This window comes from Pelmatolapia mariae, linkage group LG18 (genome assembly GCF_036321145.2).
Source record: "Pelmatolapia mariae isolate MD_Pm_ZW linkage group LG18, Pm_UMD_F_2, whole genome shotgun sequence".
NCBI classification, from domain to species: Eukaryota; Metazoa; Chordata; class Actinopteri; order Cichliformes; family Cichlidae; genus Pelmatolapia; species Pelmatolapia mariae.
Window position 1 is genome coordinate 26,404,369 of NC_086243.1, and position 11,819 is coordinate 26,416,187.

Genomic DNA, 11,819 nt, shown 5'->3' on the forward strand with positions numbered 1-11,819 from the left:
TTAAGCAGAGATCAAAAAAATTCATTAGCGTTGTGGTCAGAGATTTGGGGAGACCAGTCGCTTCACACTGTTTGTGTTTTCTCCACGCTCCAAGTTCCCTGTGTTCCCAGTAGGGCTGCCACGATTAGTCGACTATCAAAATCGTCGACGACAAATTTAGTAGTTGACGCGTCGTTTAAAGCCTTGTAAGATCCTGAAAGACGCAGGAATAATTACAGTGGAACCCCGACTTACGAAATTAATTTGTTCCCGAGGGTCTTTCGCCCGTCTGTCGCAGGGCTAACACAGACAACCATTCGCACTCACATTCACACCTATGGGCAATGTAGACTAATCAATTAACCTATCCCCACAAACTGCATGTCTTTGGACAGTGGGAGGAAGCCGGAGTACCCGGAGGGAACCCACGCAAACATGGGGAGAACATGCAAACCGTGCTGCTCCATTAATTAATGCAGCAATCTTAAATATGATCAACCTATCTCTAATAATTGGTACCACAGGCCTTCAAGCTATCACTAATTAAACCATTACTTAAAAAGCCATCTCTAGCTGTCTTAGGCCTTCCTTTGATCTAAAAACGTTTTGAAAGAGTAGCTGTTGAACAGCTAACAGATCATCTGCAGAGGAATGGTTTATTTGAAGAGTTTCAGTCAGGTTTCAGAGCTCCTCACAGCACAGAAACAGCTTAAGTGAAGGTTACAAATGATCTTCTTATGGCCTCTAACAGTGGACTCATCTCTGTGCTTGTTCTGCTGTGCAGCGTTCAATACTGTAGACCATAATACTTTATTACAGTGATAAGAGCATGCTGTATATATATTAAAGTACTGTGCTGCAGTGGTTTGAATCATATTTATATAAATAAATATTTTGTTCATGTAAATAGAGAGTTCTCTTCACACACTAAGGTTAATTATGGAGTTCCACAGGGTTCAGTGCTAGGACCTGTTTACATTATACATGCTTCCTTTATCCGGTATCATCAGAAAGAATCGCATACAGTTTCACTGCAATGCAGATGACACTTAACTTTCTCTTTCCATGAAGCCAGATGATACACACCAATTAGTTAAACTGCGGGAATGACTTAAAGATATAAAGACCTGGATGACCTCTAATTTTTTGCTTCTAAATTCAGATAAAACTGAGGTGATGTACTTGGCCCTAAAAATCTTAGATCTAACCAGATCCTTAGAGCTGGATCAGGTGACCTTGAATCCTCCCTTAGTTAGGTTGCAATAGGCGTAGGATGCTGAAGGATTGCCATGATTCATGGGAAGTATTTCTTCTTCAGTCATCTTTTTGTACAGAAATGACTGAAAATAAAAACAATTGTTGACTCACACCTTACTACTGTACTGCAGCCTATCATATGAGCATAATCTCATAAACAGCATGCTAAAACGCACCAAACATTGATACTAACAGCAAATACTGCATCGAAGAGCATTATTTCAACAGTCTTTGGTTCACATTGAAGTTTTTTTCCTTACTTGTGTCACTACAGTCTCTCACTGGAAGCGCAGTACAAACAGTTGGCTTCTGAGTCAATTTTGCACACTGTAGTAAAAGCCTTTGTGTATCTGTGCACACTGACCACAAATAAATAAATACATAAACGTGAGTGATGGAAGTTTATGGGTTCAGAAGCTGGTCATCATATCATGACATGATGAGAAGAAGTAATTTATTTTCAGGCATTTATTTGAGAACGAAATAAACGAGATAAAAAATTATCATCCACTATAGAAAGTCTGAAAAGTAAAGAACTGCGAAAAAGCCAATAAATGTGCATCTAAGCATTCCGATAATGTAATGGGTTTTAAAAAACATGTTATTTTGTATTAATAACTGACTTCAGAAAAATTATTTTAAGATTTTTTTTTAGCTTTGAAATAAATTCACTTGTCAAAAAATAACAGGTGGTCCAAAAAAACAGGTGCGGAATGTTTTTGTTTATAATCCACTCACCTTTTCACGATGTATTTTCCTCTTAGTGATATGTATTGCGTTCAAATATCCGCTGCTCACCAGCCCTGACAGTGCTCCCGTGAGCTCAAACTATAACATCTCGCCTCGCAGGTTGTAACATGCTATGGGTTAAGGGAGCGCTTCAGAGAGGCGTGTCCCTCCTTAAAACTCTCTCGCTCCCCTTTTCTGTGGAAACCTTTGTATTATCTCGATGTATGATTGTCCTGGGAATTTTTTTCAATAACCTGTGCTAAAACAGAGTCTTCACTCTGTTATTATTTATAAAAAAGGATGCATTCTTTAAGATAACACGTTCCAGTGTGAGGTACCATAATGCATTTCTCTGTTTCCTGAGGCGCTTTTCACCCTGAGTCAATTGTTATTAAAAGCACCCGAGGCGTATAGATAAAATTTAAAAGCTTCCATTTTAGAGAATAGACACGCATAAGCAAAACATTCTTGTTCATACAAGTCTCTGTCACTGACAGGAATGTAGCTTTCCATGAAACGGTGAAGAGAGAAAATTTGGAGAAGCCCAACCCGCTCACGGACTGAGTGAATGACGCTTTTTTTTTTCTTTTACTTCCAGGAATTCCAGGTTACGCATGTCTACCTTTAGTGAAGCCATGTTTCTCGTAATTATCTGCTCTAAGCTGTTGAAATGGAGAAACCATGCTCAAACACAATCAATCAGATAACCTCAAATGCAACTACTAAACAAAAAATAAATAAATAAATACTCGTTTTACTTTTCAAAAATCATGACCCTGTTGCTCAAAGATTCCACAAACCTGGCTCTCAGCTGTTCAATTAACGATTTTTCTACACTGCACTTCATCTGACAACCAAAGTAGCTCAACTGAGGGTGGCTGCATTAACATCCTGTTACTATATCAATGTTGTCACATCTCCTGAGCTCTCATCATCAGTATCTATGTATCAACCGTAACCACTGTGGTGATTAAATCTTTCGTCAAACTCAGATGTCACACAGGTCTCAAGCACCGAGTTTATCCTGCTTGTGCCGGCTTTTTCTGGTCTAGTTAGTCTCACCACTGAAAAAACTAGTTTGATCCTGCCTGTCTTGGCTTAAAACAGTTACATTTCCTGGCCAAATAAAGCTTTAAAAATGTGATTTGTGAGAGTGATTCTATAGATTTTTAACATTTTTGGGATTTTGAAACATGATTTATTTACATTAGCTCAACCTAAATATCAAAAAATGGGTAAATAACACCAAAATAACCTGGATTGGAAATTGGCATTCCATCATTTTGATACAAATTGTCAAAATGATGGGTAAAAGACTTTAAGTGTTCAGGAAGACTAGAAAAGTTCCAGTCCCAAAACTCCAAAAGTCCAAGAAAGACCAAACAATTCATTATTTGGAAACATGTCAATAATATTTGGAGTGTATATTAATTAAAAGAGGAGGCTCTGAATGTAGCAGTGCAAGGTGGTCTTAAAATAACTGAGAATGGATAAAATGTTTTATAGATATTGAAGTGGTAAATATGCTTGATAGTTCATTTTAAGAGAAAAGTGAGGAAGTGGTTCAGTTTCCCAGCATGCCATTCTTTAAGATGAAATTAGTTCATTCATTATGTATTTAGTGTATTTAGCGGTTCCCTTATTCAGGTTTGTTTGCACCACTGAATAAAATGAAAAAGAGGGGAAAAAACCTGTTTGAGTGAATCAATCCAAATTTTGATAATAACTTGAGAATTTCAACAGCAAACGCCTTGTAATTTATTTATTTTTCTTTATTTCCGTAGTAGAAACAAGCCTTGATAGCCTCTGCCAGAAAAACTTTAGCATCAGACATTAATTTCCTGCCTGGTGAGTTTGATTCTCTAGTTTGATATTATTCTACATCAGTTTACAGTGAAAATGTGTTTATGTAAACAAAAATCAGACAGCGGGTGAAATTTTCTCACTTTTTCTTATGTATTATTTCTCTTAGTGTCACAGGTTTAAAATTCAGTCTGATGGTAGGATACTTTGTGTCTTTTAAATGTGTGTGTGTCATGCATTCATGTCAAGAATAAATTAAGGTAAATCTCAAAAACAGTTGACTTTTATAGCGCAGATGTATTTTAGCAAATCTCTGTCCATGTTTAAAAGCTTTCAACATGTTTAAAACAAGCCATATGTAATAATTCTAAGGAATTCTCACCTCATCTCAACTCTGTCAGTGTTAACGGTAAAAAAAAATTTTCACCCACTCTTATCAGACTTTTCACACTTTCATCATGGGCATAGATGTGGTAACCACCAGCAGCATGATGATTCAGTGTTTCCTCATACCACAACGCACTTACATCTGAACTCACGCAGGGCTTAAGTGTTGAGTTTATCCTGCTTCTGCCGGTTTTTTCTGGTCCACTTATTCCCACTACTTTTAAAGAGCTAGGTTAATACTGCCTATCATGACCTAGGACAGTGGTTCCCAAACTTTTTTTGCTAGGCCCCCCCTTTGTTTTACAAGAAAAATGTTCGCCCCCCCCCCCCCTCCGCGCGCGCGCGCGCACACGCACGCACAAACACATCCTCCAACCACGCACACCCGTATTTTGCTCCATTGCGGTTTATTTCACACCTCAAACATTTAGTAAACAATTAAGCAAATACAAGTAATCTGCAATTAATTACAGGTAGTAATAAAATACACTAACTCTTTTACGCTACGTCCACACACGGGTATTTTTGAAAACGCAGCTGTTTCATCCACACGTAAACGGCGTTTCGAATCACCGAAAACGGAGATTTTTTAAAACTCCTTTTTTGCGTTTACGTGTGGACGAGGACAGAGTTCCTCATGCAATGTCAAAGGTATGTGCCTTTATTCACGTCACGCTGTGCGCTACGTTATTGTTTACATGAGATGAATTGCAGAATGGCAGATAGAGACAAAATACTGTTTCTGTTAATCTATCTGCAGGTTTTACACGCTTACATACACACAGGCAGTTACTGTCCCTCCGTTTAGAAAGGCAGAGGCGTCACGGTGTGATTATTTTACATGTAGTTGTTTTTTTTCCTGTGTAATAATATTCAACATTGCTATCAATACATTTTTCTAAAAATGCCTCTCTGTGCAAAATGGGTTCAAAAACATAAACAGCTGTGGGATACTGTTTGTCCGTGATTTAGACAGGGGGAACAAATTGTGGCAGGATGAGCCTGATATTATTTGTATCACACTGTAACTTTACTGTATAAATGAGCTAACATCTCCAAAATGTCAGGAGTAGTTAGTCATTACAAGAAGTGTTTGTGGACTAAAAATCAAGAATGTAGGATACTGTTTGTCCATGATTTGAACAGCCCAGCGCGTGCTCCCGACAAAAGGAAAACCAATTATGCAGGGGAGACCTACCTCGGCACTTGTGCGGGTGAAACCAAAGGGAAGATTTGCTTCACCATATTTTCTAGTCTTTGGTTTGGAAACATATTCAGCTATGCTTCATCTCCTGCTTTGCGTTTGTGGGCGCCCTGTGCTAGCAGTGTCCAAGCGTTGTTGTTTTTTTTGTTTTGTTTTTTCCCTTTTCATACCGTGCCCCCCCTGCAATGGCTCTGCGCCCCCCCCCCCCCCTCTAGGGGGCGGGCCCCACACTTTGGGAAGGTCTGACCTAGGACATGCTTGCAAAAGAATGTCTAAGGAGTAGGGATGGGTACCGGTGATGGCACCGGTTCTGACATAAACGGTAGTAACCAGACCGAAAAGCAGCGCACATTTCGGTGCTTTATTTCGGTGCTTTTTTTTCCTGAGCCAATTCTAGCCAATCATTTTACGTTTCCGAGGATAGTAGGCGGGTCCAGGTACGTACGTTCTTTTAGAGCAGAGCTACAGATTAAAAATGCCCAAGGTGAAGCGGTCAAAAGTCTGGCTGTACTTCGCAGCAAAAGATGTAAACCCAGCAGCCTGCAACAAGTACTTTAAGCTGATACTGTGATACTGTCAAAGGAGGTAACACCTCGAATCTGATGAAACACCTGGCGACGCATAGCGTTTTTTTTAAAGCCGAGAAATGCGCCGTGTTTGATAGCTTGCTGCGAGACCTCACACCGAGCACATCTACTGCGGGTGTGGTGCCTGTTATCGGACCCGGAGTTAGCAACATCCCCCAAAAACCCGAAGAGTAGAGTCCTGGCCCCTAGCCCTGCCAGTGTAGCAGAAATGATGACGGATGATGATGGCAGCAGCAGCCGTTCTTCTCTGCGTGAGTAGCTTAATGTTGTTCGTGTGTAATTCACGTTGAGTAGGCTAACCACATTATTACATTAATGCATGTAAGGTGAACTAGCAAACACCTTCGTAGTTACATGCGGCTGTCTTCTTGTTTGATGGCAGCCCTGGCCAAAAAGGCTAAAATGACCAAAGAAAAAGTGGGAAACAGTTAAACATGAGAGGTTTTTGGACAAAGTTTGTGTTTTTTCCATTGTTTAAGCACTGCTTCCAGCCAAGAGTGATACCATATATGCCCTATAGCTGCAGAAAAGGCTAACATTGTTATCTTTTTACAAAAAAAAACAGCTAAACATGAGAGGTTTTTGGACCAATTTTGTTTTCTCCATTCTTTAAGCACCGGTTTGAGCACCGGCACCGTTTCAAAAGTACCGGTTTGGCACCGGTATCGGATAAAACCTAAACGATACCCATCCCTACTAAGGAGTTTAATTTTTAAGATTAAACTCTAAAAGTTGAACTTTTATTTGGGTAAGTAATTCCAAAATAAACTTGAGTGGAAAATAGCTCTACAGACCAAAATAAAAACAGATAATTTTGATTTGAATGTAAATGTGTGCAGTGCTTTGAGTCGTCAGTAAAAGTGGAAAAGTGCCGTCTAAACAATTAAGTACTTGGAAATTTGTGTATAATATTTTTAGTTTGTAGTTTTAGTTGAACTAAAAGTGTAAATTAGGAAAAAAGTAAAATAAGGAAGTAATTTAGTTTCTCAGAACCATCTGTCACCCTTCAAGATGAACTCATCCTGTGCTCATCCTATACAGTAAACATTTAGTGAAAGATGTGATGATCCTTTTATTGAACTTCATTGTCTTTCATTTACAAAATAAACTGAGGGTTTCTTTTTATTCAATATTTTAAATAAACCTGAATTTCAATTCAATTTTATTTATACAGCATCAAATCACACCAACAGTCATATAATAATAATGTATACTTTATTGATCCCTGTGGGGAAATCACTTTTTTTTCTCCGCATTTGACCCATTCACTCAGTGAAGCAGTGGGCAGCCACTAAGCAGGCGCCCGGGGAGCAGTGTGCGGGGACAGTACCTTGCTCAGGGGTACCTTAGGGTAGCCGTTCAGTGGAGTCAAACCACCGACCTTCTGATCATGGGGCGACCGCCCCCCTATGAGCAAGCACTTTGGCGACAGTGGGAACGAAAAACCCCTTTTACCAGGAAGAAACCTCCATCAGAGCCAGGCTCAGGGAAGCGCAGTCATCTGCTATGACTGGCTTGGGTGAGGAGAGGAAGACAGAATAAAAGAGATGCTGTGGAAGACAGCCAGAGATAGTGATAAATAATAATTAAATACAGAGAGGTCTATAAACATATAGTGACGAGAAATAGTGACTGAAGGAGAACTACTTCCCCCAGCAGCCTACACCTACTGCAGTATAACTAAGAGAGAATTCGGGGTCACCTGATCCAGCCCTAACTACATGCTTATCAAAAAGGAAAGTTTTAAGCCTAATACTTGTCAGGATTCCTGGGTCATTGACCCAGTATTTTCAGTTCATGTTCACTGTTTGTCCTCTGTATGTTCCACTTCCTGTTTTGTGTTAGCGTTACTCTGTGTGCATTATGTTCTAGTTCTTATTCCATGTATCATTAGTTCAATTATGTTCAGCTGCTCACTCACCTGTCACCTATCAGTCATTATTCAGCCAGTATATTTAAGTCCTCAGTTCTCTCTTGGTCTTTGTCGCTTCATTGATATCATCATTGTTGTCGTTCCTGCCTATGTTCAGCCAGTCTCTCAGTCAGTCCTGCCGTTCCTGCTTTGTTCATCCTCTCGATCCAATAAATCTGCATCATTTTTCACCATGAGTCCTGCGTTTGGGTTGTCTCTTCCTCGCCTCCACACACGACACGCCTGACAATACTAAAAGTAGAGATAGTGTCTGCCTCCTGAATCTAAACAGAATCTGGTTCCACAGAAGAGGGGCCTAAAAGCTGAAGGCTTTGCCTCCCATTCTACTTTTGAATACTCTAGGAACAACAAGTAGGCCCACAGTTTGAAAGCAAAATGCTCTAAGTAAAGTAAGTAAGTAAGTAAAACTTTATTTATATAGCACCTTTCAAGATAAAAATCACAAAGTGCTTCACAGAAGCTAAAACCTAAAAATAAAAATCAACCAAAAGCAAGTTTAAAAAGATGAGTTTTTAGCTGTTTTTTAAAAGCGACCACTGAGTCCACAGATCTCAGGCTCAAAGGGAGAGAGTTCCACAATCTGGGGGCCACAGTTACAAAAGCTTTGTCGCCTTTTGTTTTCAGCCTCGTGTGCTGGACAGCCAGCAAGCCCTGGTCACATGACCTCAGAGACCTGCTGGGAATGTATGGATGTAAAAGTTCACTTATATATGTTGGTGCTTGTCCATGCAGAGCCCTGAAAGTCACGGTCAAAACCTTAAACTGGATTCTGAATTTAACGGGGAGCCAGCCCTCTAATGGGGTGATACGGCACTATGAGGTCATTAAGATAAGATGGGGCCTGATTGTATGTGATGTACGTGATTCTGTAAAAATCAACCTCCAGTAAACTGGGAGAAATAATTATTTGGGCCTCTGATGAATTTGTAAGTTTTCTCACTTACAACGAAATGAACGAAATGAAATATCAACCATGGTGGTGGAGTGGTTGGGATTGGTTCCTGAGTGGAGTGGTTCCTGTGTCGACAGAGCACAGGAACCTTATCAATCCCAGAGAGACACTGAATTATAAAAGCAGCATACAAAAAAAAAAAGACAGCAAAGCAGTTGTATAAACGAAATGTAGAAGTATAAATGTCAATATAAAAGAACACGAGTAATAATTTGCATGTATTTATTTTGTTTTTGTTTCTATCTGATGTATAACAGAAATCATGTTGCCAAAATCATTTTACTGGTCATTTTTGGTAAACTTCACTTTGAAAATTCACTTCACTTTGCTTTTTAGGAAAGTTACAGTAAAATTATTCTAGCTTTCACCACATGAGGGCAACACATCCACGGAAATCAATCCTTCTGTGTCTTCTCCTCCCATATACTTGACACTCAGCAGCTCCTCCTGTCTTTTGCACTCATCCATCATACTGCAGTGCTGCTTTAAACAATTTATTAGCCATTCAACTTTACAGTTTCACAGCCCTTTAAATCTTTCCATTTATAGAAGTGTCCTATCTCTGAACTGCTGGAAATGTACAGCACTGCTTACACATAGATTTTTAGGATTCAGTGTTTATCGGAGAGTACTTTTGTCATCTATACAAAAAAAAAAAAATCATTCAGAACGTACACGTGCAGACTGATTAATTACAATTGATGCTGTAATGCAATAAAGGAAGCATAAACTCCAAAGGAACTCCGAAATTATGCTTATCCTCTAAGTGACAATGGACAATGCACATTTAGATTTTTATTTTATATCTTTATCAAAGTCTTAATCTATCTAACTCGATAACAGAAAGAAAAATAAAGCTGTTGGAAATAAATACCTGTAAACTCACCTGAAGTGAAAATGATATAGAGGAGGAATGAGAGAGAGCAGACTGAATATATACTTTTTGTTGTTTTCCACACGACAAACAAGAAGAAAAGACTTTCCCCACCCCTCACCTCTTTTCTTGGATTATTTACTGCATGAAAAACACAAACCCTTGCATTCATTTCAGTGACACTTCTGTGTGAACGCAGTCCTGACAGCTCCGGCACTGGATTGACCCAGATACATGCAAATGCACATTGCAAGGAGATTACTATGTAATAAAAACATGTAGTATTTTCATTGTATTGAAAAGCAAGAGGAAGTCATTATAAAAAGGTGCAAAACTCTGTGTTGTTTTGTGGCTAAATGGGGGTTTCAAAAGGCAGGTTTATCTTACACTGTAAACCCCCCTGTACAACCTTCTCAACAGCAGTTTGTAATTGCATCAGGTGTATCGAGTAAGTTAGTAGTAAAGGAATTCCTTTGTGTTTAGAAACTCAGTTGCACTCAAATATAAGCATCTTTTGTCCAACTTGATATATATTTCCCATAAAAACAGTGCTCTCTAGTGGCTCTAATAACTGTGGAGGAGCTCAGGGTGGTTTGATGGGTGGACGTGACCCTGAGAGAGTCCAATATTTATTTAAGATGTTAAATAGAATATCTATCACTGTTATCTAGGGTGGTCACAATGTCAAATTTTTATTCTTGTCAAAAAGGGTCACAACATTTGTTTAAAAAAAAGCAACCTAAAACTAAACTGGATAAACAGCTGATAAAAATATTATAATATGGATTGAAGCTCTTCCTGTGTATCCTGTTATCCTATGTGATTTTGTGCCATGATATTGATGTTTCATTTTTAAATAAGATGGTTATCATCAGTACTCAGTTATAATAGCACCATTTGTTTCATTAGGAGGAAATATTTAGCAACAACTAAGCCCTATGCAAGACCTTTTGGAAAATACTCGTTTCAACAGCTGGAGCAACTGGCTTCACATACTTCTGCTGTTGGAAAGGTACTGGAGGACTTTAAATATTAATCACACTGTCTGAAGCATGCTTTCACTCGTAGTTTGGACATTTTCTTGTCTCTTAGGATAGCAGGAAACTAAATGGTTGATTAGAAAATTTCAACCACCATGAGGTCACCAATCAAACCTCTATGTTTTTTTTCTTTACCACAGAGAAAACAATTTCCCTGATTATAACCCAGTGGAGTCAGTGGGATTTTTTTCACCGTGGTTGTGTAAAGGTTTATCAAGTCTGAGGCTTGTTAGGGCCTCAGAAATTCTTGTGCCTGCCTTGCTGGTCGCACTTTTTCCTCTCCCCAACCACACTGCAACATCTTGAAATCAGTCCAGCATCTAAGGCCTGCCCACACAACCCCAAGAGGATGACATAGAGAGTGAAACAGGCCCCCAGTTACACACCAGTATAACATACTCCTAATGATTGTGAGAACCAGAGGAGGCCGAGGAAGGAGGACAGAAGAGACAGAGTGGAGGGGAGGGGGCACTGAGAGCTGAACTGAGGCGGAGAGAGCCAGAGAGAGAGTGTTTATTTAAGTTTTTCGTCTCCTGACTCAGACAGAGAGCAGACTACAGAGGATAATGAGAAACAGACCTTTGGTGGAGAGGAAGAGGAGGGAGGCAAGACTCAGGAGAAGGAGGGACAAGGAGGATTCAGTGGGGAGAAGAGGGGAGAAAGAGCTGGGAGGGAAAGGAAAAAAATGCAGGAGAAGAAAAGGGGAGGAGTGACAGCCAAAAAAGGGGGGGCTGTTGTGTTCATTGCCACAGGAAATAGGCCCTCTTATGTTCACTAACTGACAGTTAACATCACAGCCCTGGTGGCCGTGCAGGCGGCCTATGGCAGGTTTCAGAGATAATGAACTCCTTGCCATGTGTCCTGCTCATGATTGGAATAATAATCATATTGTTTTGGGCTTAACTGTGTAAAAATCTAATTGATGATAAGGATGATGAGGACATGAAGTTGATTTTAAAAGGAAAAACTAAATGAGATGATGCAAATGATGCAAAATGAGACAAGAAAAGAGAAATTTGCATGGGATTGTTATAATAAGTGAATGTTAAGTGAATGACTTCAAGAGAAACCTTC